Raw genomic sequence first — 27590 nt, forward strand, 5'->3', positions numbered from 1 at the left:
CAGGGAGCCCGATGTGGGGCTCGATCCCAGGACTCCAGAACCATGGCCTGAGCCAAAGGCAGACGCATAACTGACTGAGCCACCCAGGCGCCCCAAGCGTGCCTTCTTCTAACAGCATCCCTGTTGCTCTGCTTTTTCCCATTTGTGAAATAGGATGAATATGCATTACTAATTAACTTATTTTAATATACAAGACAAATGTTTGAGTTCCTAATTCTTCATAATCTAAAGAGCTGGGTAAAGTGAAATTACCTTTTATGTGGGGGCTTTGGGCCTAAATTCTCATTTAAGGTAGAAATCCTGTATAGGGAAAATTACTGTTGAAAAGATCCTTTAGGAAGATACCAGTTTGAAAACTGGTTCTTAACTGACATACTGTTTTTCAATTCCAACAGCCTAGTTTTTCCTCCAGCTTTAAGAATAGGTTACTTTTGTGCGCCTGGGTGGCTCAGTCAGTTAAGCGACTGCCTTCAGCTCAGGTCATGATCCTGGAGTCCCGGGATCGAGTCCCACATCGGGCTCCCTGCTCGGCGGGGAGTCTGCTTCTCCCTCTGACCCTCCTCCCTCTCATGCTCTCTGTCTCTCATTCTCTCTCACATAAATAAATAAATAAATAAATAAATAAATAAATAAATAAATAAATAAGAATAGGTTACTTTTTTGGTGAGCTGGATCATAATTGGCGATGCAAGATACTTTTTGACAGGTGAATGGGACTTTAGACTAGCTGAGGAACAGCAAATTTATAGTCTTCATTGCATTCTCTGGGACACGGATGTAAAGGCAGGCATCCTGCCATCATTATTTAAAGTATTTTTTTGTTTTTCTTTTTTCGTGTAGCACAAATAGTTGAATGGGTATAGTTAAATGCATGTATGATGAGAGTCCACAATGTGAATAATGGAGAAAGAAATTAGATATCTATGAAAATCCGTTATCTCTCCAGGGTTACACTGGGTATTTTATACCACACAAAGAACCTAGCATAATTAAAAGGCTAGGTAATGAAGTTGGGAGTACTGGGGAACCATTTGTACTTTGTATAATTCTGGATTGATACTCGGCTGTATTCAGTGTTAGTTAATGTCTTCCTTACTGCTAGTAAAATCTGCATTATTTTAAAAGAGCTATAGGGGCACCTGGCTGGCTCAGTCACTAGAGCATGAGACTTGATCTTGGGGTTGTGAGTTTGAGCCCCACCTTGGGTGCAGGGTTTACTTAAAAATAAAAGAAACAGATAAATTATATAAACTTATATAAAACTATATAAGTTGTTGATGTTTTTCATGAAATGTAAAGTATCTGAACCTTAACATTACTCTTGGGATAGCACAGTAAAAAACACCAGTCTTCAAAAAAAAAAAAAGTAATGGTGGCCAAAGATGCCTCGGGAGTGGGCATGGTACAGTGGTTAAAATGTGGGCTTCAGAGCCATATACAAGTGACTGTGAGCTCCAGCCTCATCACTTATTAGCTCTGTAGTCGGGTTCAAGTCACTTAACCTTTCTTAGTTTCTTCATTTGACGAATGGAGGGAATAAAAGCTACCTTAGAGAATTGTGAGGATAAGAGGCTCAATAAATGGTAACATACAATTATTGGTTTAATAACATTTAACATATTCAAAACAAGTATCGTGTGTGTGTGTGTGTGTGTGTGTGTGTGTGTGTGTGTGTGTGTGGAGAGAGAGAGAGAGAGAGAATGTGTGGGGGCAGGACTGAGGATTGCCGCCTGTTTTATTTTAACTAGAGCAGCAGGCAGTAAGGACATAATGTTGTATTCAGGCTTTTCATAGAAAGATACCATGATTTTGCACCTTTGGGAACAGCGTCCTAAAAGGCTCAAGCTGTTAATCTCATGTATCTCTAATGTACATCTTATTTGTATTTTTGTCTTTCCCTCTCTGTCTCTGGGTGTGTCATTCCCCCCATCCTCTGTGTTACTGTTATCCATTCTCTTTCTCCCTGGTCACATTATAAAATGTAAAAATATGTGTAATTAGGTTGATTTAATGGAATTTTATGTGCCTTATTTTCATTTAAAAATACTAGTTAGTAAAAAATAATAAATGATAAAAAATTAAAAATAAAACAATAGAAAATACTGGTTAGTGAAATGTGTCTACATCTTTAAGAGGAAGATTTGAGATTTTATTTTACTTCTCTGGCCTTTGGACTGATTTCTTTATTTTTATTATTTTTTTAATTTATTTGACAGAGAGAGACACAGCGAGAGAGGGAACACAAGCAGGGGGAGTGGGAGAAGCAGGCTCCCCGCTAAGCAGGGAGGGGCTCAATCCCAGGACCCTGGGATCATGACCTGAGCTGAAGGCAGACACTTAACAACTGAGCCACCCAGGCGCCCCAAACACAGGGTTACTTTTTACTGCATTCTCAGTTCATACTAGTGTTAGTTGTCTTGGGTGATAGGAATGTAAAAGATGTATCTTCACCTGTACCTTCAAAGAAACATGTCTCTGTGAGCTCTGTTCTCAAAGGTCTATATGGCCTCTTTCCCTGGGGAGATGCCTTGTGGTACATAACTCCTTTTTTTAATTTGGCAGTCTTAAAGTTTGCTATTTGAGTTAATGTTTTACTACTCAGACCTAACAAAGGCCCCATTATGAGCCTTTGGGTCTAAGATGTTACCAGATCCGGTGTTGGGACAGTTCTCTCTGGAGAACTGTTCTATGGAAACTCTTCAGCAATCCACACCCTCAATTTTCCTTATTCTCAGACATTTGATTATCTGATCAACTCTCCCTTTCCTTCATTCCATTTTTCTCCCTCCTTACTAATGCCATTTTTTAACTCACGATTACAAAAGTGATTATTTTTTATTACCATTCATTCATGACATTTCACATCACCTCTATTTTTAATCTTACTAATACAAATCTTTTGTGTTCTTTTATTACTTTTTTTTTTTTATTAGAGAGCCCAACAAAGGGCTCAACCTGAGCCAAAATCAAGAGTTGGATGCCTAACCAACTGAGCCACCCAGGCACCCCACTAATACAAATGTTTCATAGCTTATATAATCACTAGTTACCATTAAGTCCAGGACACTGTACCATACAGATATCACCTACTTTTCTCCAGATTAAATAAACCCAGAACCTTTTACTTTTTTACATAAATCTTAAAAGATGTGTTCTAATTCCAATGCCCTCTTATTTCTCTATCTCAAAATATGAAGTCAACAAAATTCAAGTAAGACTCTAACAATTATCTCCTTGCTTCTTGCATGTTTCCTGGACTAGTTAGATGGGTTAATAATTAGAAGATGGTTTTAGTGACTACAGATTTATTCTCTCCATAGTCCACTTACCTTCATTTCACACAACTATGTCCCAAAACCAAAGATTAAATCCCATCAGCTATCTCTGGGTTGGGGATTTAACTAGATGGCTATACAGCACATTCAGAATGTATTTCATCACTGGAACAAACCTTCTGCTGATGTATCAGGTAGATGTCAAGCACTAGATTTATCTTCTTTTAGCATACCACTATAAATTGTTTTAAGGGTGTTATCTTTCATAAGTGATAAGCTGCTAACTCCTATTCAACTTATGTTCCATTCACAAAGTCTTCCACTTACTAAGTATATAGTTAGTTTAGGTTACCAAGTATAGCAGTGGACAGAATCCAGCGTTAGATAAACCAAGTAATCAAGATCATTTTAAAATTCTACTTCTGTCTTCCCAGATGTTTAGTAATTACAACCATCACATTGTCATTCAAGTATAAAGTTCTTATTTCCACCATCACCCAAACCACTGGGAAAAAATACAGAATAAAGACAAAGTTTCACAGGATGCCCCCATATCACTGATCATGGCCCATCTCCTAGGACTATTAATCTTGGGAATAAAATATACTCACATTTTAAAACCTCATGTTCACAGTGGTTCCAAGACCACCATATTATACAAGCAGAGCTTGACTTAGTATATGGAATAGATGGGGGAAAGGGAGGACGTAAGTTCTCAGCTAATCCTCAAAACTCTCTGAGATAAGTATTAGTATTCATTTTCAATAAAAAAGAATTAGAAGATGATGACGCTGATGATCAGGGAAGTTAAGCAACTTACAATATAAGGGACTTAGAAGACAGCCCGAATCTTAGTTCTCTGTTACTGTATGTGACAAGCAGTTTCTATTTCTAGGTTTACCGAGTCAGCTGTGTGTGACTCTGGGCAACTTAACATCTCTGAACCTCAAGTTTCCTCATCTGTAAAATATGGCTTAAATGAAATAATGCATGTTAAATGTTTAATCCAAAGCCTACTATGCAATAAGCTTACTCAATAACTATTAGCACTGGTCAAAGTCAAACAGCTAGTTACGAAAAGTCAAAAATCAACCTCCAGTCTAATTTCCCAAGTCCATGCTTTTTCTAATACATTATGTTGTAGCTACCAACACACAATTATTATCCATATAAGAATCCATATTTGAAATATGACATAGGTGGGAAACTGATGTTACCTAAATAAGAGAACTATTAAGGGCTAACTAAACGAAGAGAAGTATTTTAGCTCTAAAATCTAATAAGCAAAACCACATAGAAACTTATCAGAAGACAATGTTTAAGACATTCAGGCTTAACAAAGTTTTGTTCTAATTACTATAAAACTATTTTCCTATCTATGTAGGAATTTATTGTATTTATCTCAAATCAGTTATAAATTAAAATTTTAATTACCAAGCATACACCAAATAAAGCATTCTGGTTGACCTGGGCAAAGAAATCAGCCCTCCTACTACATAATTTGAACACTGCATCAAATTGAAGCCTGTCAACTGTATTTTCAAAATAAACGGCTACTTCATATTTTCATTTATAACTATACTACTTATAAATGGAGGTAACCAGCATCATCACTTTTCCTACCCGATGTCCTGAACAAATACAAGTTTTGTTGTTCTTCTAACAATGTTCAAAAATCTCACTTAGCTGTCTCAGGCTCACCTGATCTAGCAGTGGATAATGCAAAAGGACAGTAGCAAATGTAAACTTCCATAACAATTATTAATAATAGGTACTATTTGGAACTTCCAGGAACTGATTTGCATTTAAGGAAGGGTTGCTAGGGGCACCTGGGTGGCTCAGTCGTTAAGCGTCTGCCTTCGGCTCAGGTCATGATCCCAGAGTCCTGGGATCCAGCCCCGCATCGGGCTCCCTGCTCCGCGGGAAGCCTGCTTCTCCCTCTCCCACTCCCCCTGCTTGTGTTCCCCTCTCTCGCTGTGTCTCTCTCTGTCAAATAAATAATAAAAAAAAAAGAAAGGGTTGCTAAACCAGAATGGGATACCCACATACACTTACTTATTCTGGCAACTGTAGCCTTCTGGGCAAAGCAACAATCCTCTTGAGAAAAGAATTCCACGCATACTCCTGTGTAACAAAATGTATGTGCCCTGGTAGGGAGGCTGAGATCTAACCTAAGGCAGAGCACTTTGAACTCTGAAATCACCCCTTAAAAGACAAGGAAATCAGAACACCTTCACTTTAGCAACAAAGCCTTTAGAAAACAGTATTCATTTTGCAATCATCTTTAACGTTCCTGTATTTCTTGGGTTTAAAAAAAAAATTCTAACTTCCTGACTCATAGAGCTAAAATAGTCATTACACAAATGTTCTACTTATTTAGTTCAGAATCATATGTAGGGAACCTAAGTTTCTGTTTCTAGTTTTACGACTCCATACCCATTCATTTTGCACTAATATAACCACTAAATATAGCTCTAAGACACTGACGATTAAAAAGAGTTAATTGCGTGAGTGATTCATACCTCCTATGTCCAGACACCAAGATCCAAGGATGTTTCTGTCAGATCTATGGGAAGAGGAAATGATAAACACCTGTCACAAAAGCTTTCCAAATTGGGAAGCCCCGAACTGAGTTACTGTCAATCCCCAATCCATTCCCCCGGCCACAACCCCGCTAAATATACATCCACAAAACCTGTGAAGGCAATGGGGAGAAGTAAAGGCCATAAAGAGAGTGGCCACTCAAGTACTGGAGGAGAGGACCCCGGGGTTTTCCTAGTCCTCACTTACAGAGTCAAAGTGAGAGGCCTTAACCAATTAAGAAGTGACTTTTCCTCTCTGGGCCTCACTTAGTCATCCATAAAATGCGGTGACGGCAATAAGCTCTTACTACTCCGAGGTTAAGGACGAACTCAAGATGCCTTTAAGCAGCATCCGCAGAAACACATCAAGCGTCCTGCCCTTCGACCACACCATCTCCCGGACTTTCCAAAAGGGCTGGACCACCATCCCACTCCCCAGTCCCAATGCAAGCAGTGTGTCCAAACCAGGCCTTCGCACCCACAACGTGGATCCCTTTTTCTCGCCTCACCTGTCCCAGGCAGACATTCCGCGGTCTTAGCTTAGCGCTCCCCTCCCCACTCCACTCACCTCCCCCGGGAAGTGATGCGGGATTCTGGCCCAAGGAGCCGACCAGAAGCTCACCTGGTACCCGACAACACCCTTCACCTCCTTCAACCCCCCACCATCACCACCACGACCCACCTACTCCGCGCCCCGCTCACCCTGTCCCCCCGGCGCCCCGGGAAAACCCAACCACTCACCCGCCGCCGCTGCGCCGTCTCCTCCGCGGCCTCCGGGCCGGAGCAGCCGAGGGACCGCGGGGGGCCGGGGCCCGGGCCCGCCGCTGTCGCCGCCGCCGCCTCGCCTCAGCCCAGCCCCATCGCCCTTGGCGGGCGCCAGCGGCCGCGGGTCGCTCGGATTCGAGGCGCCGCCGCCGCCGCCGCCGCCGCCGCGCGCTGCGCTCGGGGTGAGGGGAGGGAGGCGCCGCGGCCAGGCCCCGGCCGAGCCGGGCACAGGGGCGTCCGCGCTCTCCTCCTCAGCGCCCGCGGCGGCGGCGGCGGCGTGCAGCCGGGACAGAGCGAGAACAAGGGAGGGTGGCGGGGGTAGGCGGGCAGGGGAGGGGGGCGGTCTGCTCTCCGAAACGGCCTCCAGCCGCCAGCGACGAAGCGAACCCCCCTCCCCTCCGCCGTGGCGCCCAGATCACGCTGCGGGGAGAGCCGGCGGGCGGGGGAGCGCGCGCCGCAAGCTCGGGACTCCCGCGCCCGGATGTGAGGTCACGTGGTTGCCTCATCCCAGCGCCGAGCGCGAAGGGGCGCAGAGGGGACGTCGGGGGCGGGGCCAGCGGAGATGGGCGGGGCCATGAGGCAGGCCCTGCCCACCTCGCCTTAAGCCCCTTAGACCCGCGAAGGAAAGAAAGGGGAGGAGAGGACCTTTCAAAATAGCTGGGTGCTGGGGAGGGGAGGTTACCAACAGAGCACGGGTTTTTTTTGGCCTGGAGGAGGTGGAATTTGCCACCCTGGCCGTGCAAAAACAAGATCATAGTACAAATCCCCATTTAATGAACAGGGAAACTGAGGACCAGTGAGGGACCTAGAATAGACTTGCCCAGAGTCAAGGTCAAGGAGGAAACTTATGCTACAACGGAGAGGAAGCCAGATCCCAGCTTTAATCCAGGTCTCCATTCCTTAACAGCAGCACCACCCCCCATCCAAAAACAAACAAAAAACTAATTGGCCTTTGACAACAAGCTCAGCGCACCCGGCCTCGGCCTCGGGCGGAGGACTGGGATGCATACGCAAGAGAAAGCTTCCAGGCGCCCACCCCACTGTCTCCGGCCTAAAGGAGTTTCTTCCGATGGCGCTGGAGGCAAATTAAATACTTCCCTCCGCAGAAGCTTTATCTCGGCGCAGGGCCCCGGCCGGATATACAAATCGCGCGTTTGGTTTTCGTGGTGTCCCTTCGGCGACGGGCACAGGAGGCGCCACCTGCTGCCTCGTGCTCTGGCAAAGCCTGCCGCGCCCGCGCCCTTGAAGCTCGGCCATCGGGGTTATTATTGTTACACCTTGCGGCTAACAGAACTCTTAGCTGCTTAAACATGAGAAAAGGAAAGTAGCACCCCTGCCCCACCCCGGTCCACCTCACTTAGGAGACACCTCCCAGGAAGCGGGAAAGCATTTAGGCTCTGGTTCTAGCACATGGTGACACTTTCCTGGGGCTACTACCCCGGGTCCGGGACATATGCTGACACCTCATCTGGTCCATGGCGCAGATGTCACCTCCCTGGGAGCCAGGAACACGCTGCTTCTGGTCCCCTAAGCTGTGTGGAGCTGGACAGTTTCCACGCATATTTCCTCACGTGGTGTAGACAGCACACTGCACCTAGTGAGTCCACATCTCTCTTCACAACCCCTGGGCACAGTCTCACCGTTTGTTTCAAGCCTCACAGTATTCAAATGATTACGGGACATAAGGGGTGTGGAAGGGTTGGCAAATTCTAAGAAGCTCACTTGGTGGGATTGAGCCCTCAATGCCTCCTCCCCCCACCTCTCCTGGCTCTTTGGCTCCAGGCTTTTTCCCCTCGGCCTTTAGTATATGTGCTGCCGAAGAGAGCACTTCCCTCGGCCTTTAAACAAGTTCAGGTCTCTCAAGTCTAAAAACCAAACTCTGGTGCCAGCCCTCCACTCCTGCCCTCTCCTGTTAGCTTCCAAGTGCTTCTCTCCCTCTCATGCAGGTTGCAGGCCTCTCCAAAGGTGTGTGTGTGCCCTCCTGTCCCATCGCACCCCTCCCCCCACCTCCCCCATGTCCTCATTTCTCAACACTTGGCAGTCTGGCTTCTTTTCTCCCCCCGACACACACACCCTTCCCTAACCCTGCTCAGGCAAGAGTAACCTCTGAACTTCATTTTCCCAAAGTGGGCAAGTACTCCTCTGGCCTATCTCTCTGGATCTCTCTGCTACTTTTGACACCTCCAGATCACTCTCACCTTCTGGAATCTCAATACTGTCTTGTATTCCAAAGCAGTGCACTCTCCCAATTCTTCATGTCTCCGTAAGTAAGGCCCGTGCCTCCTCTGGTGACATCCTTAAGTGACACCAACCATGAGTCTGCACCTTACATGCAAGCCTCCCTGTAAGCCCCATAGCTCCTCTCACTCCACTCTCCTGGGAAATCCTCACGGTTTCAACTACCGGGTCAGCCATCTCCAGCCCAGACCTCTTTCACAAAAATTAGACCCAAATCCCCGCCTGCCTGCCTGCCTGGCAGCTCTATCTAGATAACATCACACAGGTACCCCAGACTCAGCATTTTGGAGAGACTGAGCCCATCCACTAGCTCCATAGTGGCCTCTCCCTCAGCTATCCCCACCACCACCTACTGTCATCAGAATGAGAAAGTTGGAATCTTGATTCAGCCCTTTGCCTTATCCAGTAACCCAGTCCTATCTATTTCACCTCCTTAATAAGCCTCGAATCCCTACCTCCATTCCCACTGGTGCGGTTCCAGCCATCCTTTGTAGCAGCCTCCTGACAGCAGGCTTCAGACAAACTCACCCTGCACTCAGCCTCCAGAGTGAACTACCTGAAATGTGCTCTCATTGAAAATGCTGTAGAAGTTCCCCTGGCTTCTGGCTGCCTGTATACCTCCAAGGCATCCGGCATGAACCTGTAAATGCATTGAGGCTTTTCAAAGACCCCATCAAGGACTTCAAGAAGCAGCCAAAATCCCCGGGGCAAGGCAACACACAGCCGGGCAAGGGAAAACTGTAAGAAGACAAAAAGCAATTGAACATTTCAAGAAATTCTCTGCTACATAGGTCCTGGGGGTGAAAGAAGAGAATTTGGACACTGACTGGAGGAGATGCTGAGTCACTAGGAAAGGCTTGAGCATGTTTATAGGCTGAGGGAAAAGACAGAGCCAGGAAAGGAGGAGAAGGCCAAGTAGAGTAGAAAAAGAGTGGAGCAACTCCTGAGAAGTACTGGGAGGCTTGCTGATTCTCCACGCATGATGATTCTGGGCCCAGCAACTGCTCACACAGGGCCCAGCCCCTCCCTCCTCTGATCCTGCTCTCTCTAAGACCCAGCCCACAATCACAGCACCAAATAGACAACAGTCCTCCCGGTAAGCTCTAACTTCACCTTCCACAAGGACTATGTGGCATCTCCTCCACCCTCCAAACCCGATCCTGCTTGCCTCCCCCAATTACCGTTACCTCACCACTCAGACCACCAAGAGGAAACACCCACACGTTAACCGCATCCAGTGGCTCTCCCTCACTCCAGTTTTGGCAGAGGGTCAGTGCCTGCTCCCAAGGGAGCTCACCCTTCACACGTACAGTCCTGTTGCCAACTCTAGCTGACACTTTTCAGATTTATCTCCTATTCTTGAAATATTTTTCTCTTAGTTTCCATAACTCCCTTCTGGAATCGCCCCTCCCTTTTGGTTACCCCCTCTCAACCTATAGTGAGTGGGTGCTTCCTCTATCCTACCTCTAAACGGTGCTGGTCCCCAGGGCTCAGTCCAGGTGCATGTCTCTACACAAGTTTTATCATCTCTTTGTTTAATTTGTCATCTATCAACTTCACAAGAGTTGTTGATGGGCTTCAAGGAGTCTATAAATTCCTTAAACTTCAATGCAAAAACTTTTAAAGGAAGAAGTAAGTATAGCTTTCATCAGCTTCTTAAAGGTGTCTGGGACCCCAAAGAAGGAAAAGAACACTGATCCACATGCAACTTCCTTTGTCACCTCTCCCTCATGGCTGTAGCTAACATCTGCGTGCACATTAATAATTCTCAACCATATACCTGTAACCCATGGCTCTCTTCAGAGTCCCTGGGCTATACGTCCTATCATCCTCACATGATGTCTCACTCCTACCTCATAAACCCACTTACCCAAAACTCAACTCTTGCCCTTATTCCCCAAACCAGCCCTTTTCCCAGGTTTCTCAACCGTAGCAAAAGACAGTTACCCATCCAGTGCTCAAACCAGAAACCTGGGAGTCATTCTTTCCAATCCAATACCAAGTCCATTTCAAATTCTTCCACATCTCTCCATTTCTACTGCTCTTAGAATAACCCGAGCCACCTCCATCTCTCACCTGGGATACTGCCTTAGCCCCCAGCCAATTTCCCTACTTTCACCCTTCACTCCTTTCCAACCCTTTCTCACACAGCAGCCAGAGTTTATTACTGTGTGTGACTCGGAGCACAGCTCTTGATGAAGGCTTCCAATTGCTTCCTGTTTCACAGAGAATAAAATGTGAATTTCCTTGACCTACAAGGTCCAATGTTGCATGTGGTCTGCCTATTGCTCGGCCTCCACTGGCACTCCTCTACCCTCCTCTTATCCCACATCTGCTTCCCCACCTTACCTCATTCCAACCCCAGTATGCCTTCTTTCAGTTCCCCAAACACACCAAACTCTTTCCTGCCTCAGGGCCTTTGCAAAACCTGTTCTTTCTGTCTCTTCCCTTTTTCCCTCACCCGGCTAGCTCTTACAAATTCAGCTCTTGGCTTAGATGAGTATACATCAGTTCTTGAAAAAGGTCTTCCCTGGCCACTCATTCTTTATTTTCTGATGACCTCCATTTATTTTCTTTATAACCATTATCACAATGTTAATTAATAGTGTTAATTACACAGTGTAATTACATGTGAGTTTATGTATGTATTTAACACCATCTCTCTTACCAGACTTCAAGTTCTGTGAAGATGAGGACCAGCTGTAGCTCCAGAATTTTTCTAGAAGGAGCTTAGAAGTGGCAATCTTTTTGGAAGAGGAAATGAGGGTTTGTCCCAAGACTATGTTTGTGCGGCACTTAATTAAGAGTGACAGAGTGTTAGTTGTCCATTTTTGTAAATGGAGGAGAGGACATTGGGAATTATGGGGAAGAGGTACATAAAATATCCCTCCCAAGCCATCTCTTGGTGCTGCTACTGGTGAAGACTGAGTTGATTTCATTTATCACTACATACCCGCAGTAGATGAAGCCTGGCATATGGTAGTCAAATTTTATAGTCAGATGAATGAATGAATGAATGAATGAATGAATGAATGAATGAATGAGTGGATGAATTCACAATCTCAAAAATCATCTCTCTCGGGGCGCCTGGGTGGCTCAGTTGGTTGGGCGACTGCCTTCGGCTCAGGTCATGATCCTGGAGTCCCGGGATCGAGTCCCGCATCGGGCTCCCTGCTCAGCAGGGAGCCTGCTACTCCCTCTGACCCTCCCCCCTCTTGTGTACTCTCTCTCTCTCATTCTCGCTCTCTCAAATAAATAAATAAATAAATAAATCTTTAAAAAAAAAATCATCTCTCTCAAATGCCTTTCCTGAATCCCAGGCTAAGAATCCCTCTTCTGTGCATCTTTTTTCTTTTTTCTTCTTTTTTTTAATCACATTTACAACCTTAAATAAGTATCTGTTCAGTGTTTCTATCTTCTATTTGTTTATGTTGTATTCATATTTTTGTTTCTATATTTCTAAACGTTTTCATGTGTGATTTGATCATAACATTGCCAATACCAAAAGTCGTAGTTACTATTATCTGTATTTTTTATAGGTGAAGGAACTGGGGAAATTTTACATGGATTATTTCATTTAATCTTTAGACCAATCCCAGGAAGCAGGTACTATTATCATCTCTATGGTTACAAATGAAATTGATGAAAGCGTAAAATCACATTTTACAGAATAGGAAAAGGTGTGAAATAACTCACTCAGGTTCACCGAGCTAGGAAACAACAGCACAGCCAGGATTCAAACCAGGCAACTTGGCTCCCGATACAGGCCAAACTTTTCGCCAATATGACCAAATGAAACCGTAGTGATTCGTCCTCTAAGATCCAAACACTTTGGATTATCTGATTAAGCACCCAGACCCTGACTTCCTTGTAAGCAAGGACTTAACTAACCCATCTCCGGATCCTCAGCCCTTAGCCGAGGCCCCAGCACATGATGGTATTCAGTAACAAATATTCCAGGTAATGGATAGCAAATGATTCTTGATTTTCACAACCACTATGTCAGACTAGCAGTGGAATGGTTATGATTCCCATTTTATAGAGACGAAAAATCAGCTTCACAACTTCATAAGAGGAAGTGACTTGTCTAATTGTCCTTCTGACTGACTCCAGCTCTTTTTTGTATCTCCTCTGATGCTTCCCTAAAAGGTTAGAGGACACATGTTTAGATTAGGAAGACTGTACCTTAAGAAAGACTGAAAAAGGGCACCTGGGTGGCTCAGTTGGTTAAGCAACTGCCTTCGGCTCAGGTTATGATCCTGGAGTCCCGGCATCGAGTCCCGCATCGGGCTCCCTGCTCAGCGGGGAGTCTGCTTCTCCCTCTGACCCTTCCCCCTCTCATGTACTTTCTCTCTCTCAAATAAATAAACAAAATCTTTTTAAAAAAAAAAAAAAAGAAAGACTGAAAAAAAATACCACAGTACTCACTGCCTTTCCTAGTAAAAGTGTCCATTAAAAGTTCTTCAATGGGGTGCCTGAGTGGTTCAGTCAATTGAGCGTCTGACACTTGATCTTAGCTCAGGTCTTAATCTTAGGGTCCTGAGTTTAGGCCCTGGCATTGAGTTCCATGCTGGGCATGGAGCCTACTTTAAAAAAAAAAAAGTTATTTGATTATGATGTTTGCCTAACAAGCTCCACCTAAGCTATTCTGTCCCCATTTAGCTGGAACCGTGCAGGCCTCTGTGTGTGTGTGTGTGTGTGTGTGTGTGTTGGAACAGGAACAGGGAACAGAGCTGTGAGTCAAGTGTCTAGAAATCAGAGTCCAGGGGCTACCACTGACTTGTTTCTTTTTTTTTTTTTTTAAGATTTTATTTATTCAGGGGAAGAATGAAGTGGGGGAAATCGGAGGGGTAGACGAACCATGAGAGACGATGGACTCTGAAAAACAAACTGAGGGTTCTAGAGGGGAGGGGGTGGGAGGATGGGTTAGCCTGGTGGTGGGTATTGAGGAGGGCACATTTTGCATGGAGCACAGGGTGTTATGCACAAACAATGAATCATGGAACACTATATCTAAAACAAATGATGTAATGTATGGGGATTAACATAAGAATAAAAAACAAAATAAAATATTTTTAAAAAGATTTTATTTATTCGTCAGAGAGAGAAAGAGAGAGAGAGAGCACAAGCAGGGGGAGCAGCAGGCAGAGGGAGAAGCAGGCTCCCCGCTGAGCAGGGAGCCCAATGTGGAACTTGATCTCAGGACCCTGAGATCATGACCTGAGCCAAAGACAGACGCTTAACCCACTGAGCCATCCAGGCGTCCCTACTGACATTACTGTTGCTAAGCAAAGTATATAATCTTTTTTGCCTCTGCCACGAAGCAAAAGCCAGGGGCCCCACATTCTTCTCAGGCCATGTTGCCCTAGGATCTAGTGAGTCACCATGACACTGAATATTATTTACTAACTCGCTGTTTGGAACATAGGGCCCTTGCTGGAGAGTGCCCACTGATGGCATATAACCAGTCATGTGCTAGCAAACCGGTCCTCCAAGAGGAAAAAAGCCCGGATTTGTAGCACCTGCCAATTTCCTGGTGTAAATACTCCCACTATGGCCAGTTTCAGGCTACCAACAGTTTAAGCTGCTCACAAAATTCCTGAAAACTTAGCAATCTGCTCTAATGAGCCAACACAAACCAGCTCTAGCACATTGCTGTTTACAGGAACTTCTCATGTGGATGGGGAGAGAGGAAAAATACAAACAGCCCTTTAGGGACAAGACCTGCCTTATCTGCTATTACAGGGAATTTCCCTGTGTTTAGATGTAACAATCTCATCTCTGATGACAAAAGAGCAATTGAATTGGAGATGGGAAAACTGTGTTCAAGCCTTAGCCTTCTTAGCAGTAATGTATTTATTTCTTGGAATTTCTTTTTTTTTTTTTTTAAAGATTTTATTTTTATTTATTTGAGAGAGAGAAAGAATGAGATAGAGCATGAGGGGGGGAGGGTCAGAGGGAGAAGCAGACCCCCCGCCGAGCAGGGAGCCCGATGCAGGACTCGATCCCGGGACTCCAGGATCATGACTTGAGCCGAAGGCAGTCGCTTAACCAACTGAGCCACCCAGGCGCCCTATTTCTTGGAATTTCAATTTTAATGGGAATAATATTACCCACCTCACAGGATGGTTGATTATCTAACAAACATTTAAACAGCATTTACTATCTGCTAGACACTGTTTAGTACTTTAAATACACTCATTTAATCTTTATAATAACACTGTGGGGTAAATACTATGATGAATTTAGAGATGAAAAGACCAAAGTACAGAGAAGTTAACTAAGTTCTCTAAGGTCACAGAACTAGCAAGTAATAGAGTTGGGATTTGAATCTGCTCCAGAGTCCGTGCTTTTACCCTCTAGAACCCCAAGTCAAAGCCAGCCTGTTTTTATAAATAGTTTTATTGGAACATAGCCATGCTCATTCATTTACACATTATCTGTGGCTGCTTTTGTGATACAATAGGAGAGTTGACTAGTCATGACAAATCCCATATGACCTGCAAAGCCCAAAATATTTACTATCTGGCCCTTTACAAAAAAAGTTGTCTGACCTCGATGGACTCTGAAAAACAAACTGAAGGTTCTAGAGGGGAAGGGGTTGGGAGGATGGGTTAGCCTGGTGATGGGTATTAAAGAGGGCATGTACTGCATGGAGCATTGGGTTTTATATACAAATAATGAATCATGGAACACTACATCAAAAACTAATGATGTAATGTATGGTGATTAACATAACATAATAATTAAAAAAAAAAAAAAGTTGTCTGACCCCTGCTCTATAGTATCCTGCCTGTTTGAATGGGGTGAGACTGTGGTCCCCGGAGTCAAGCTTGTTCTGAAATTGTGTTCTGGGCCAATAAGACAAGTAGAAAAATCATGTCAAGACTGTAACTGCACCCAAACATTTGTACTATAACAATTGTATCAGTGAAGTCCCATTAAAATGTAAGCTTCAGTAACAAATGATCCCTGAAAATGTGTATTATAAAAACATGTATCTGATTTCATGAGATCCCAGCATCTCAGGGTTGGAATTATTTCACAGATTGTTCATCCCAACCCCAACTCTTCACTTGGGGATGTTGTTTCAGGTTTCCAAAGTTAATGCTGGAAATCCCTCATGATCATCCCTTGAGTCTTGCAAGATGATTCCCCTCTATAGACATGGGCTTTGGGCGGGGGGGGGGGGGTTGTTTTGTTTTTTAAAGATTTTATTTATTTATTTGACAGAGAGAGAGAGAGAGCACAAGCAGGGGGAGCAGCAGGCAGAGGGAGAGGAGGGAGAAGCAGGTTCCCCGTCAAGCAGGAAGCCCGATGTGGGGTTCAATCCCAGGACCCTAGGATCATGACCTGAGCCAGAGGCAGACGCGTAACCATCTGAGCCACCCAGGTGCCCCGACCTGGGGTTTTTGTACAGAAGAGCAAAGGGACCTCTTTTACAGGATCCAACCTCAGGCTCACATCTCCACACCTGTTGTACTGTCTCCAAGGAGCTCCACCACATGGCCCTTTCCAAATGCCAGGCAGAGAAGCTTCTCAAAGCCTATCACACCGGCCTCCTGGATAGTCATTAAAAACTTCCCCTGACCTTTGCAGCTACTTCCTATGAGTCTCTCAGGGACTGCTAGTGACTTGTGACCTATTTTGGGCTAACAGTTCTGGCTACCAGAGTAAATGAGGAACAAGCCCAGCTAAATTTGGTCGACTGTTTCCTTTGGGCTCCTGGCACCAAAAAAGAATTGTTCAGTGAAAGGACTGTAGGTCAGACGGGCGCCTGATGGCCCCACTCAGGTCGGTAGATTTTCATTTCACTATAAACCTTGGGTCAATACCTCAAGATCACCAGAAGGCTGTTTGTTACCTTTAGTCTGCTGAGAAAACAGTTGCTTCCTTATAGTCAGAGAGAAAAAGAACCCATGTGCTCATCTGGTTGAGGTTTTTTTTTTTTTCCTGAAAGCAGAGATGCGTCACTGGAATGGGTAAATTAAGGAGACACTGGTTGAGCTCCTGTGTGAAAATCCCACTGCCAAAGAATTTCTTTCATAAACATTTCCAAAAGTGAGTTGATCCAAAACACGCCTCCCCCATGAGGTCACCTGTAATCTAATCCAGCCTAGGAAGCACAGTCCAGACAGCTCGAGGTTCTGCAAACTCCACACAGCTGCACAAAATGAGAGAGAGGAAGACTCAAGGTGGAGAACACCAGAAATGTGTCGCTATTTCCACACTGTTCTTTGTCACTACACTCCTTAAATACATTTAAGTTGCTCATTATTACCAGTAAAGACAACCAAAGCAAAACCTCTTGGGGCTTTACTAAACATTCCCTTTATAATTTTGTAAGCTGTGTGATTTCTTTAAGGTATATTTAAATAAATTTATAAACTTAATTTCATTTTTTTTATATATACACACATTTAAAGAAGACTCAGGGGGCACCTGGGTGGCTCAGTCAATCGAACGTCCGAGTCTTGATTTCAGCTCAGGTCTTGAGATCAGCTCAGGGTCCTAAGATCAAGCCCCACGTCGGGCTCCACACTCAGCTCGATGTCTGCTTGAGACTCTCTCTCTCCCTCTCCGTCTGCCCCTCCCCCACCAAAATAAATAAATTAATTTAAAAAAAAGAAAGTATGTGTTCCTACAAATAAAAGTCATGCCCAGCTCCACCTTCCTCCATACCAATCTAAATATTCACAGACTAATTTACAAGCTCCAAGAGAGAAGGCAAAGTCATATACACCTTTTTATCACCGACAACATGTGGCCAGAGCAGTAGATGCACAGTAATTGCTATTGTTGATATGTAACCTTCTTGAAGATAGGAAATTTCTTGATCCTATTCATTCCCATAGCCCCAGAAACTAGAACAATAACCAACAGGTAGTACCACTCAATAAATATCGAATAAATTAGCCTATACCCTTAAATGCAGGAAAAGGAGGTTTAGAATTCTGAACAGATTTTTCAATAAATTCAGACCTCCTAGTAGGAGTCAGGAATCAATCAGAGAATTAGAGTCAGTAGAAGATATATATTGACATATATTGAAAGATTTATTGCAAGCATTTCACTGACATGATTGTGGGGGCTGGCTAGCAAGGCTGAAATCTGCAGGGCTAGTCCCCAGCACCAGCAGATCGGCTCTCTTAGATGGAATTTCTTCCATAGGGAAGCCTCAGCTCTACTCTTAAGGCCTTTCAAATGGCTGAATTAGGCCCACCCATATTCTTTAGGATAAACTCCTTTACTTAAAGTCAATGGATCCTGGAATTAATAACATCTACAAAATGCCTTCATAGCAATACCTAGATTAGTGTTTTATTGAATAACTGGAGCTATAGCTTAGCCAAGTTGTCACTCAAAAAAAAAAAAAAAAAAAAGGGCGCCTGCGTGGCTCAGTTGGTTGAGCGACTGCCTTCGGCTCAGGTCATGATCCTGGAGTCCCTGGATCGAGTCCCGCGTCGGGCTTCCTGCTTGGCAGGGAGTCTGCTTCGTCCTCAGACCCCATCCCCTCTCAGGTGTTCTCTCTCTCTCAAATAAATAAATAAAATCTTAAAAAAAAAAAAATAGGAAAATCAGAAAATGTAATATACCATGTTAGTAGGATAAAGGACAAAAACCACATGATCACAATAGATGCAGAGAAAATATTTGACAAAATTCAATACCCTTTCATGATAAAAACATTCATGCCAAAGTTCATAGCAGCATTATTTATAATAACCAAAAAGTGAAAACAATCCAAATGTTCATCAACTAATAAATAAAATATATTATATCCATACAATGGATTATTATTTGGCAATTAAAAAAATGAAATATGGATACATATTACAACGTGGATGAACCTTGAAAACATTATGCTAAGTAAAAGAAGTCAGTCACAAAAGGCCACATATTATGTGATTCCTTTTCTTTTTTTTTTTTTAAACATTGTATTTATTTAAGAGAGAGAGTGCTTTGGGGTGGCAGGGTGGGGAGCAACGGTGGGGGAGGGAGGGAAAGATAATCTCCAGCAGACTCTGCCCTGAGCACAGAGCCCAGAGCCCTACCCAGGGCTCATCCCACAACCCTGAGATCACTACCTGAGCCAAAACCAAGAGTCAGTCACTTAACAGACTGAGCCATCTAGATGCCCCCAATTCCTTGTCTATGATATATCCAGTGCAAGCAAGTCCATAGAGATAAAAAGTAGACAAACGGTGGGTTGCCAGGACTGAGGGAAAGGGTAAATAGGGAGTGACTGCTGATGCCTACAGGGTTTCCTTTGGGGATCATAAAAATATTCCGTGGTCATATAGTGGTGATGGCTTTACCACTCTGAATATGCTATAAACCACTGGCCTGTATACTTTAAAAGGGTGATTTTTATGGCATGTGAGTAATATCTTAATAAAGATGTTGTGTCAAAAGAAAAAGTATATTTACAAAGAGTTTTAAATAACATAATAAGGGCTACAGGCCATGGTTCAGTAGCACTTTACATAAAGCTTATATTCCTCCAGGTAGCATAATTCAATTCTTTCATTGAATTAGACCATCAGAAGGCTCCAGATGGAATCATATTAATTTACTGCCCGCAATCACCCTCACAAAGCTTCATCTGAATCTTTTGCCCGTAGTTTATAATAGCCACATGGAACTTACTTCTGCACTTTTTTGCACAAATAATGAGAACATTGCCCTTCCCATCATCACACCACTGTTTTTCCTTGTGTTATAGAATACTTCATGAAAATTTGATGTTATAGCTTATTTTAGGAAAAGCAATGTCCCTTAGGAACTATCTTTTCTAATAATCAAAACTACACAACTGATTTTAATTTCTTTTTAGCTTGGGAGGAAACTCAGTTGAACCATAGCAATTATGTTGATTGAAATAATTAACATTTTTATCTCCATTTTTTTCTGTTTTTCTTCTTCTATTCATAATTTGCTATTTGATTGCATGGAATTTTGGTGTAAGTCACGTCAAATCCCAATATTTATTTGAAGGATTGGTCCAGGATTTTGGACTAAGGTTCAATTGTGCCTCACATTAAATCAAGGTTTTTCTATATTGGCATTATTGACATTTTGAGCTAGATAATTTGGAAGTGGGGGTTGGGTGGGAGGTTGCTCTGTGCATTATAGGATATGTAGGGTCACCTTCGGCCTCCAACCACTAAATGTCAGCAGCCAAAATGTATTGACACATTGCCAGATGTCCTCTGGAGGGCAAAATTGCTCTCAACTGAGAACTACTGCCATTAAACCATCATTGGAAAAAACTGACCCCACCACTCTTTCCAGTAACTCTTGAGAAGTATCAGAAATTCACCACTCCAGATGGATAGATGATAAATAGACAGGTACATAGATACATAGATACATACACAGATATATACATAGATTCATACTTTGATCACTTACTTGCGATAAATCCAGGACATCTCTTCACTTGGGGTAAATTCCTAAAGCAGATCTGCTTCCATGTAGATTTTCTCATTTTACAAGGAAATAATTTTCTGATCTATTATGTCATTTGAGCCCAATGATCCATTAAAAAGGAAATTATTATTATTCCAATTTTTTGAGGAGGAAACTAAAGGGCCAAACTCCAAATTTGTGCTGCTCCCCTCACTGCTAGGAAAAGGTGCCCTTCTCTCTCTTTCTGTCCACATGTCACCGCGATCCTGCTCTAGGTGGATAAACGTCAGGGATGGAGTTCTATAAGGCTAAGGATGGGTTTACAAAGCGCCAACAATTAAAGTAACGTTTAATCCAGTCAATGCCGAGAAAACAGATTACCCCTTCCCAGATGACATCATACTTTAATTAAAACTCACAAATTTCCATTAGATCCAACTTTCTGTTTACAGAGAACGCAGGGGATGGAGGAATGAGTTAGACACTGGTAGGGAACTATCAATCAAATCCAGAAGTGGGAACATTCTATAAGGCAACTGGTCTGAACTCTTTCAAAAAGTTGGTATCTTGAAAACAAACAATCAAAAAACAAAACCATGGAGGGAGTGTTTTAGAATAAAATAGACCGGGGCGCCTGGGTGGCTCAGTCAGTTAAGTGGCTGCCTTCGGCTCGGGTCATGATCCCAGGGTCCTGGGATCGAGCCCCACATCGGGCTCCCTGCTCCGCGGGAAGCCTGCTTCTCCCTCTGCCACTCCCCCTGCTTGTGTTCCCTCTCTCGCTGTGTCTCTCTGTCAAATAAATAAAATCTTTTAAAAAAACAAAAAAAAGAATAAAATAGACCAACAAAACATAACAATCCAATGCAATGTGTGAACTTTGATTGGAATCCTGGTAATATATAAAAGGAATTCTTAGAATGAAGAGAATTTTGAGTTTGGACTAGATATAAGATTGTGGAATCAGTTTTAGTTTTCTTAGATGCGATAATGGTGTTGTTCTTATTCTTAAGAGATACATGTGGAAAGTATTTCGGGATAAAGTGCCATGATATCTGCAATTTTCAAATGGGTTGATGACAGCACAACAAGATAGATGATAGATAGATAAATACAGTAAAATATTAACATTTTAAAAATGTAAGTAGAAGCTACGAAGGAGTCTGTTGTACTATTCTTTCCATTTCTCTGAATGTATGAAATATTCTCATAATAGAAAGTCAAAGGGACATTAACAAGGCTCCTTGATGCACTGATTTTAGAGTAACCCACACATGACTTTGGGTGGGGTGCACATGATGATGCTTTAAGAGCCCCATGAACCCCCTATAGCTGTGAACAACATTCTTTGTACAGATGGGGCTCTACCTTTCTCTGGGGAGACATTCTATAGCTCCTATATGATCTTTTTCAAAGGGGACCCATGACTCCAGAAAGGCTGAGGCCTTGAGGCTTGTCTGGGGATTTTAGGTCTCGTGGCTACAGTGTGAGATTCTTGGACTTGGAGACATTTTCTGGCTGCTTAAGGCACATGTTGGAAATGGCTGCCCAAAGGCATGGGATCTTAGAACTGAAAGGAGCCTTAGGGATGATCTAATTCAACCCTGGTGAGAACAGCTCTGAAAGAGGCCTTGCCCAAGCTGAATTAACTTAGTGGTAGAAAGAGAAGCAAAGTCTAAGTCTGAGCCCCAGGTTTCCACTCTGCTTGCTCCAAGAACCAGCGTTTGTTCAATCACTTGACCTCTTCCATTCTCTGTGTAGACTAGAAAAGCCAACAAACATCCGTGGACAGGCCTTCCTGACCTGCTTCCGCCCACCCTCCTTCTCTGCTATCCTACCCTGGCTCATTCCTCACCGGCCACATGGTCTTTTTGGGGTTCTTCCGACACAAGAGGCACACATGGCGTTAGGGCTTTGCTCTGGCTGGTCCTTCTTGCAGCTCATCCTCCAAATGTTTGATTGCCTAACAGTCTCACCTTCTCCACCTCTGCTCAGACCGCTCCATGTGACTAACCACCTGTTTAATACTGCAGCCCCTCCTCCCACACCACTCCCAACAATACTTGGACCAACTGCTTATGTTTTCCATAGCACTCGTCTCCTAACACCTATTCACTTTTCTTATTTATTATGCTTTTGGTTTATGGTCCATTTTCCTCATTAGAAAATAAGCTCCACAGGAGCAGAGACCTTTGTTTTATCTGCTGATAAATCCCAAGTGCTTAGAGCAGGGCACAGTACAGAGAAGCACTCAATACTGGAAACATGGGCTGAATGAATGTTCTCCCTCTGCAAATCAGGATTTAATTTCCACTTAGAAGGGACCACAAAGAGGCAAGGGGAAAAAAAGGTAGGAGATATGGAGGACAGGGGTTATATTGAATGTTTTCATTATTTAAAAGATGGGCTGTAGGCTTTGGGGTTGATGAAATACATGAAGGGGTAATGGAGCAGGAGCTCAGTGCTGTCTTGCACAATGTCAGCTAGCTGTGTACGGGAAAGAGATTAGCAGCATCTCTTCCTGCCTGAGGGCTTACATGTTGCAATTCTCTTGTAATAAATTCCTAAATATTTAATACTTGAATGACTTCCTAATAGGGTGTTGATTTACTACATCATAGGCATAATTAAGAGGCATCAATTCAGGTCTGTTGGGATTAAATTTAAAGTCTGAAAGCTTAGCTTTCAGAGCCAAGCAAATCAGAGAAGAGCATGTGTATGATGCAGGGAAACATTGACACACAAGCTCAGACTTGCAGCTGTATTTTTCTAAGATCCTCACCTTTGCTTCGGGCCCCCTGGGCTTCACCTTCTTCTGAGTCTGTGAGCAAAACTCAGATGAACCCCAAGTGCTGCTCTCATGATGGGACTCTGCGGTGGGTCCCACAAATAGTCACGGCAGTTTTCAAGCATTGGGAGGAGACCCTGACCTAACATTTATGGAGACAGTTTCCCTCTCATCTGCAAGTGCAGATGGATGTAGGTGTCCATTGCTAAATTTCACCAGAAGTTGAGGCTCGACATCAGAGGAAAAAGTATTTGCTTGTAGCACCTAAACACTCCATATATTTTGCTAGTAACTTTTCATTGCAAACATGTATGTGTTATCTGACCAAGACCTCAAGTTACAGATGAGCAAATGGACCAGTTGGTAAGGGATTTTGAAAAGCTCTGACAAAATGGGGACAAAATGGGTTTTCTTTCCCCACCCTCAGCATATTGTACACCTGGGCCTCTCAGCTTTCCCAAATCACAAAATCCTTCTCTTCCCTATGGACCATTCTTTTTTAAAATAATTTTTATTTATTTATTTGAGAGAGAGAGAGAAAGTGAGCGCATACAGAGGCAGAGGGAGAGGGAGAAGCATACTCCTCACTGAGCAGGTAGCCCAACATGGGACTCGATCTCAGGACTCTGAGATCATAATCTGAGCCAAGGCTTAACCGACTGAGCCACCCAGGCACCCCTCATCCCTTTTTTTTCATGCAAGATTACCTAAACCATTATTGGCCTTCATTCACAGTGACAAACCATCGCCTCTGCTCACTTATTTCTGGACTATGAGACACAGGGAAAAGAGGTTTAATGAGAACTTAAAAAAAAAAAAAAAAAAAAAACCTTCTGTTTGTGGTGGTTGTTGCCATCATTCGTTGAAAAATTATTTCATGAATGACTACCATGTGTTTTAGAATGTACCAAGCCCTGGAGAAACAATAGTACAAAACAGTGCTCCCATCCCTAGGGGTTGGTAGTCTAAGTTAGTAAATCAGAGAAATAAGAAACCAGGAAATTGAAACACAGAAAGAGAGATGCAGCAAAGAAGCTAAGTACAGATGGTTGTGGAAACTTCCTGGTTATATACGGGAGACTTTCGGTAAGAAACAGCATGGTACAAATCTCTGAAATAGGAAGTAAGAATGAAGACAAACATCTATAATGGCATGACCCAGGTGAGGCATGTACATATTGTGCACATTTCCTTTCAGCCACTTTCACTTGTTTTCATATGGTTCTGCTTATCCTGAAGATGTAATCTTTCATCTGACTTTTTTTCCACTTAATACAAGAGTATGAACATTTCGGGACACCTGGGTGGTTTAGTGTGTTTAAACATCTGCTTTCAGGGGCACCTGGGTGGCTCAGTTGATTAAGGGTCTGCCTTTCAGCTCAGGTCATGGTTCCAGGGTCCTGGGATCGAGTCCCACCTTGGGCTCCCTGCTTGGCGGGGAGCCTGCTGCCCTCTTTGCCTCTACAACTCCCCCTGCTTGTGCTCTCTCATGCTCTTGCTCTGCACTCTCTCTCTCAAATAAATAAATAAAATCTTTTAAAGAAAGACATGAACATTTCCCCACATTAGTAAAAATTGGTTGTGAGCATTGTTTTAGCCATATCAATATGCTGTAATCGCCTTATCCAGTCCCCCATTGCTCATCGTTTACATTGCACGTTGTTTTCATTCATATTAATTCATTCTGCATTTATTGAACTCTTGCCTTTCAAGAATTGGGCACTGGGTTTGACCATACAGAAATGAGTACGTCTGGGCCTCTAGGAGCTCCCAAGGTGGAAGCAAAGTGACTGGCAGGCAGACATCTACAATTAATATGACAAAAGGAGGCACAAGGAGTTTCAGTAATCTAAAGAGGAAACAGCTTACAAAGTAGCACAGGCTGAATGGCTCAAAGAACAGATGTGTAGATGGGTGGCTCAGTCGGTTAAGCATCCGACTCCTGATTTCCTCTTAGGTCATGATCTCAGGGTTGTGAGATTGAGCCCTGCATCCAACTCCACGCTGGGTGTGGAGCCTGCTTAAGATTCTCCCTCTTCCTCTGCCCCTCCCCCCTCAAAAAAAAAAAGAGAGAGAGAGAGAGAGAGAACGGATGTGTATTTTCTTCTTTTTTATTTAAAGATTTTATTTATTTATTCATGAGAGACAGAGAGAGAGAGAGAGGCAGAGGGAGAAGCAGGCTCCCAAGGAGCAGGGAGCCCGATGCGGGACTCGATCCCAGGACCCTGGGATCATGACCTGAGCCGAAGGCAGACGCTTAACCATCTGAGCCATCCAGGCGCCCCAGATGTGTATTTTCTCATAGTTCTGGAGTCTGGAAGATGAAGGTGTCAGCAGGTCTGTTTCTTCTGAGGTCTCTCTTGCTGACTCATAGATGGTCACCTTCTGGCTGTGTCCTCAGACAGTCCCTCCTCTTTGTGCTCGCATCCCTGGTGTCTGTGCATCCAAATGTCTTCTTCTTACAAGGACACCACCCCCAGAATGGATTAGGGCCCACCTTAACCATCTCATCTTAACTCACCTTAAATCATCACTTTAAAGGCCCGAGCTCCCCAGGGGTGCCTGGCTGGCTCAGTCCGGAGAGCATGTGACTCTTGATCTCGGGATCATGAGTTCGAGCCCCACGTTGGGTGTAGAGATTACTTAAATAAATACACAATTTAAAAAATAAAATAAAAAATAAAGGCCTGATCTCCAAACACAGTGACATTCCAAGGCCTTGGGTTCAGGGCCTCAACATATAATGCAATTCACATAAATTCAATTCAGCCCAAAACATTTAGTGACAAAAAATGCTTCATGAAGGAGGGGACACTTAGCTGATTCTAGAAGGATGGTGAAGAATGGAAAATGAAAGGAGATAGAAGGATGCAGCCTATATATAAAGGTCTAGCAACAAGAGAGAGGCTATAGCACATTTAGGGGAAGCACAAATATTATAGTATGACCAGGACAAGGGGTGGAGAGAGAAATGGGGGAGAACAGAGGCTGTTATAAATCATTCTGGAGTGTGGAGTGTATAAACCTTAGTACATACTTTTTTTTTTTTTTTAGGATATCTTTATTTGAGAGAGAGAAAGAGAGAGAGCACGGCAGGGGAGGGGTAGAGGGAAAAGGAGAGAGAGAGAATCTCAAGCAGACTCCCCACTGAGTGCAGAGCCCGAGGTAGGGTTCAATCTCATGACCCTGAGATCACAACCTGAGCCAAAATCAAGGGTCCGACGCCCAGCTCACTGATTCACCCAGGCACCCCCCCTTTTGTCCATACTTCGGATAATTTCCCTGAGATTGACCTCAATGGAACAGCTTGGCCAAAGGAGGGTTCTCACCACACCCCCTTCCCCCTTCCCCTGTGTTTTCCAGGTTGACACTTAGCAGATCATAGAAGTCCCTGCAGGTGCTGGTTAAAATAGATTCCCCGGGCTGTCCCCTAGAGACCTGGCACTCATGTCAGGTGTCCATCACCGTCATCTGCAGCACCACTCTCTCTCCAGGGAGCCGTGGATAGGCTTCCATATCCAGTCACTTCTATGCCCGCTTCTCTTTTCGGTTTCTCTACTGTCTCTCCAACCTTGTTTGGAAGACTTGGGCTCCCCGTTGGCCCATTCGCCCCCAGAGGAACGAGGGTGAACCATTCGAATGAAGTACAAAAGAGGAATCGAACACTGTGGGTTGAATTTCTCAGTGTCCTCTCTCTTGAGCTGGATCATCAATTATTTGCATGTCTTGTCTCTTTGACTCATGAGAGCCTGGTGCTATCACTTAAAACAGAGAAAGGTGTTCAGTGATTCTTTTCGCTTCCTAGGACCTCTGGTTCCCTACGTGTAAGACATAGGGCATGATATTTTTGGAGTCTGTGAATCCGCTAAATACACTAGCATCTTTGCACAGTGCTTTAAACTGTATAAAATACTTTTGACAGACAGGATTTTTTTTTAAGATTTTATTTATTTATTTGACAGAGAGAGACACAGCGGGAGAGGGAACACAAGCAGGAGGAGTGGGGGAGGGAGAAGTAGGCTTCCCGCCGAGCAGGGAGCCTGATGCGGGGCTCGATCCCAGAACCCTGGGATCATAACCTGAGCCGAAGGCAGATGCCTAACGACTGAGCCACCCAAGTGCCCCAGGATTTTTTTAAATACAAATATGCCCAGTAAATATTTGCCGACACAAATGACAGTGATGATTCTGGGTGACCTGAAAGAAGCCTACTTAATGTCAAAATTCCCTCTAATTACTAAGTTTGAGAGCCAATTTAAGGTTTCAAGTGACTATCAATCACCAGATGTTAGAATTAATTTTAATTCCTAAGTTTAATTCCTAAATATTGTCACAACCTGAGGAAAGAGATCTAGGCACAGTTGCCAGCTAAAAAACGGGGGGCACCTTTGTTGGGTTAAATGGTACTTTACTGGGGAAAAAAAAGTCTCCCCGGGTGTTTGTTTCTATCTGAGTGGATTGACACGCATTCAACATTTCCATTATTCAGCATTGGTTTTGTCATTCTGTTTTATGTGAAACTCTTATTTCAAA

At 43.7% G+C, this 27590-nt stretch overlaps 1 protein-coding gene across 3 annotated transcripts in view; it reads right to left on the bottom strand.

Annotated features, from left to right (window-relative positions):
- The window catches only part of ATP13A3 (ATPase 13A3), a 94798-nt gene extending 88007 nt beyond the window's left edge, over window positions 1–6791 (bottom strand). For 2 of the 3 annotated variants that reach the window (XM_034999847.1, XM_034999845.1), the window contains exons 1-2: window positions 6599–6790; window positions 5798–5841 (exon numbers count right to left, since the gene is read on the bottom strand). The gene's annotated coding sequence lies outside the window, so the exon portion shown is untranslated. Of the gene's footprint in view, window positions 1–5797; window positions 5842–6598 lie in introns of all 3 variants that reach the window. The other variant, XM_034999848.1, reaches the window with a different exon arrangement.
- Window positions 6792–27590: the final 20799 nt, after the last annotated feature.

Source organism: Mirounga leonina, unplaced genomic scaffold (genome assembly GCF_011800145.1).
Source record: "Mirounga leonina isolate KUSES-001 unplaced genomic scaffold, KU_Mleo_1.0 Mir_115, whole genome shotgun sequence".
Classification (NCBI taxonomy): domain Eukaryota; kingdom Metazoa; phylum Chordata; class Mammalia; order Carnivora; family Phocidae; genus Mirounga; species Mirounga leonina.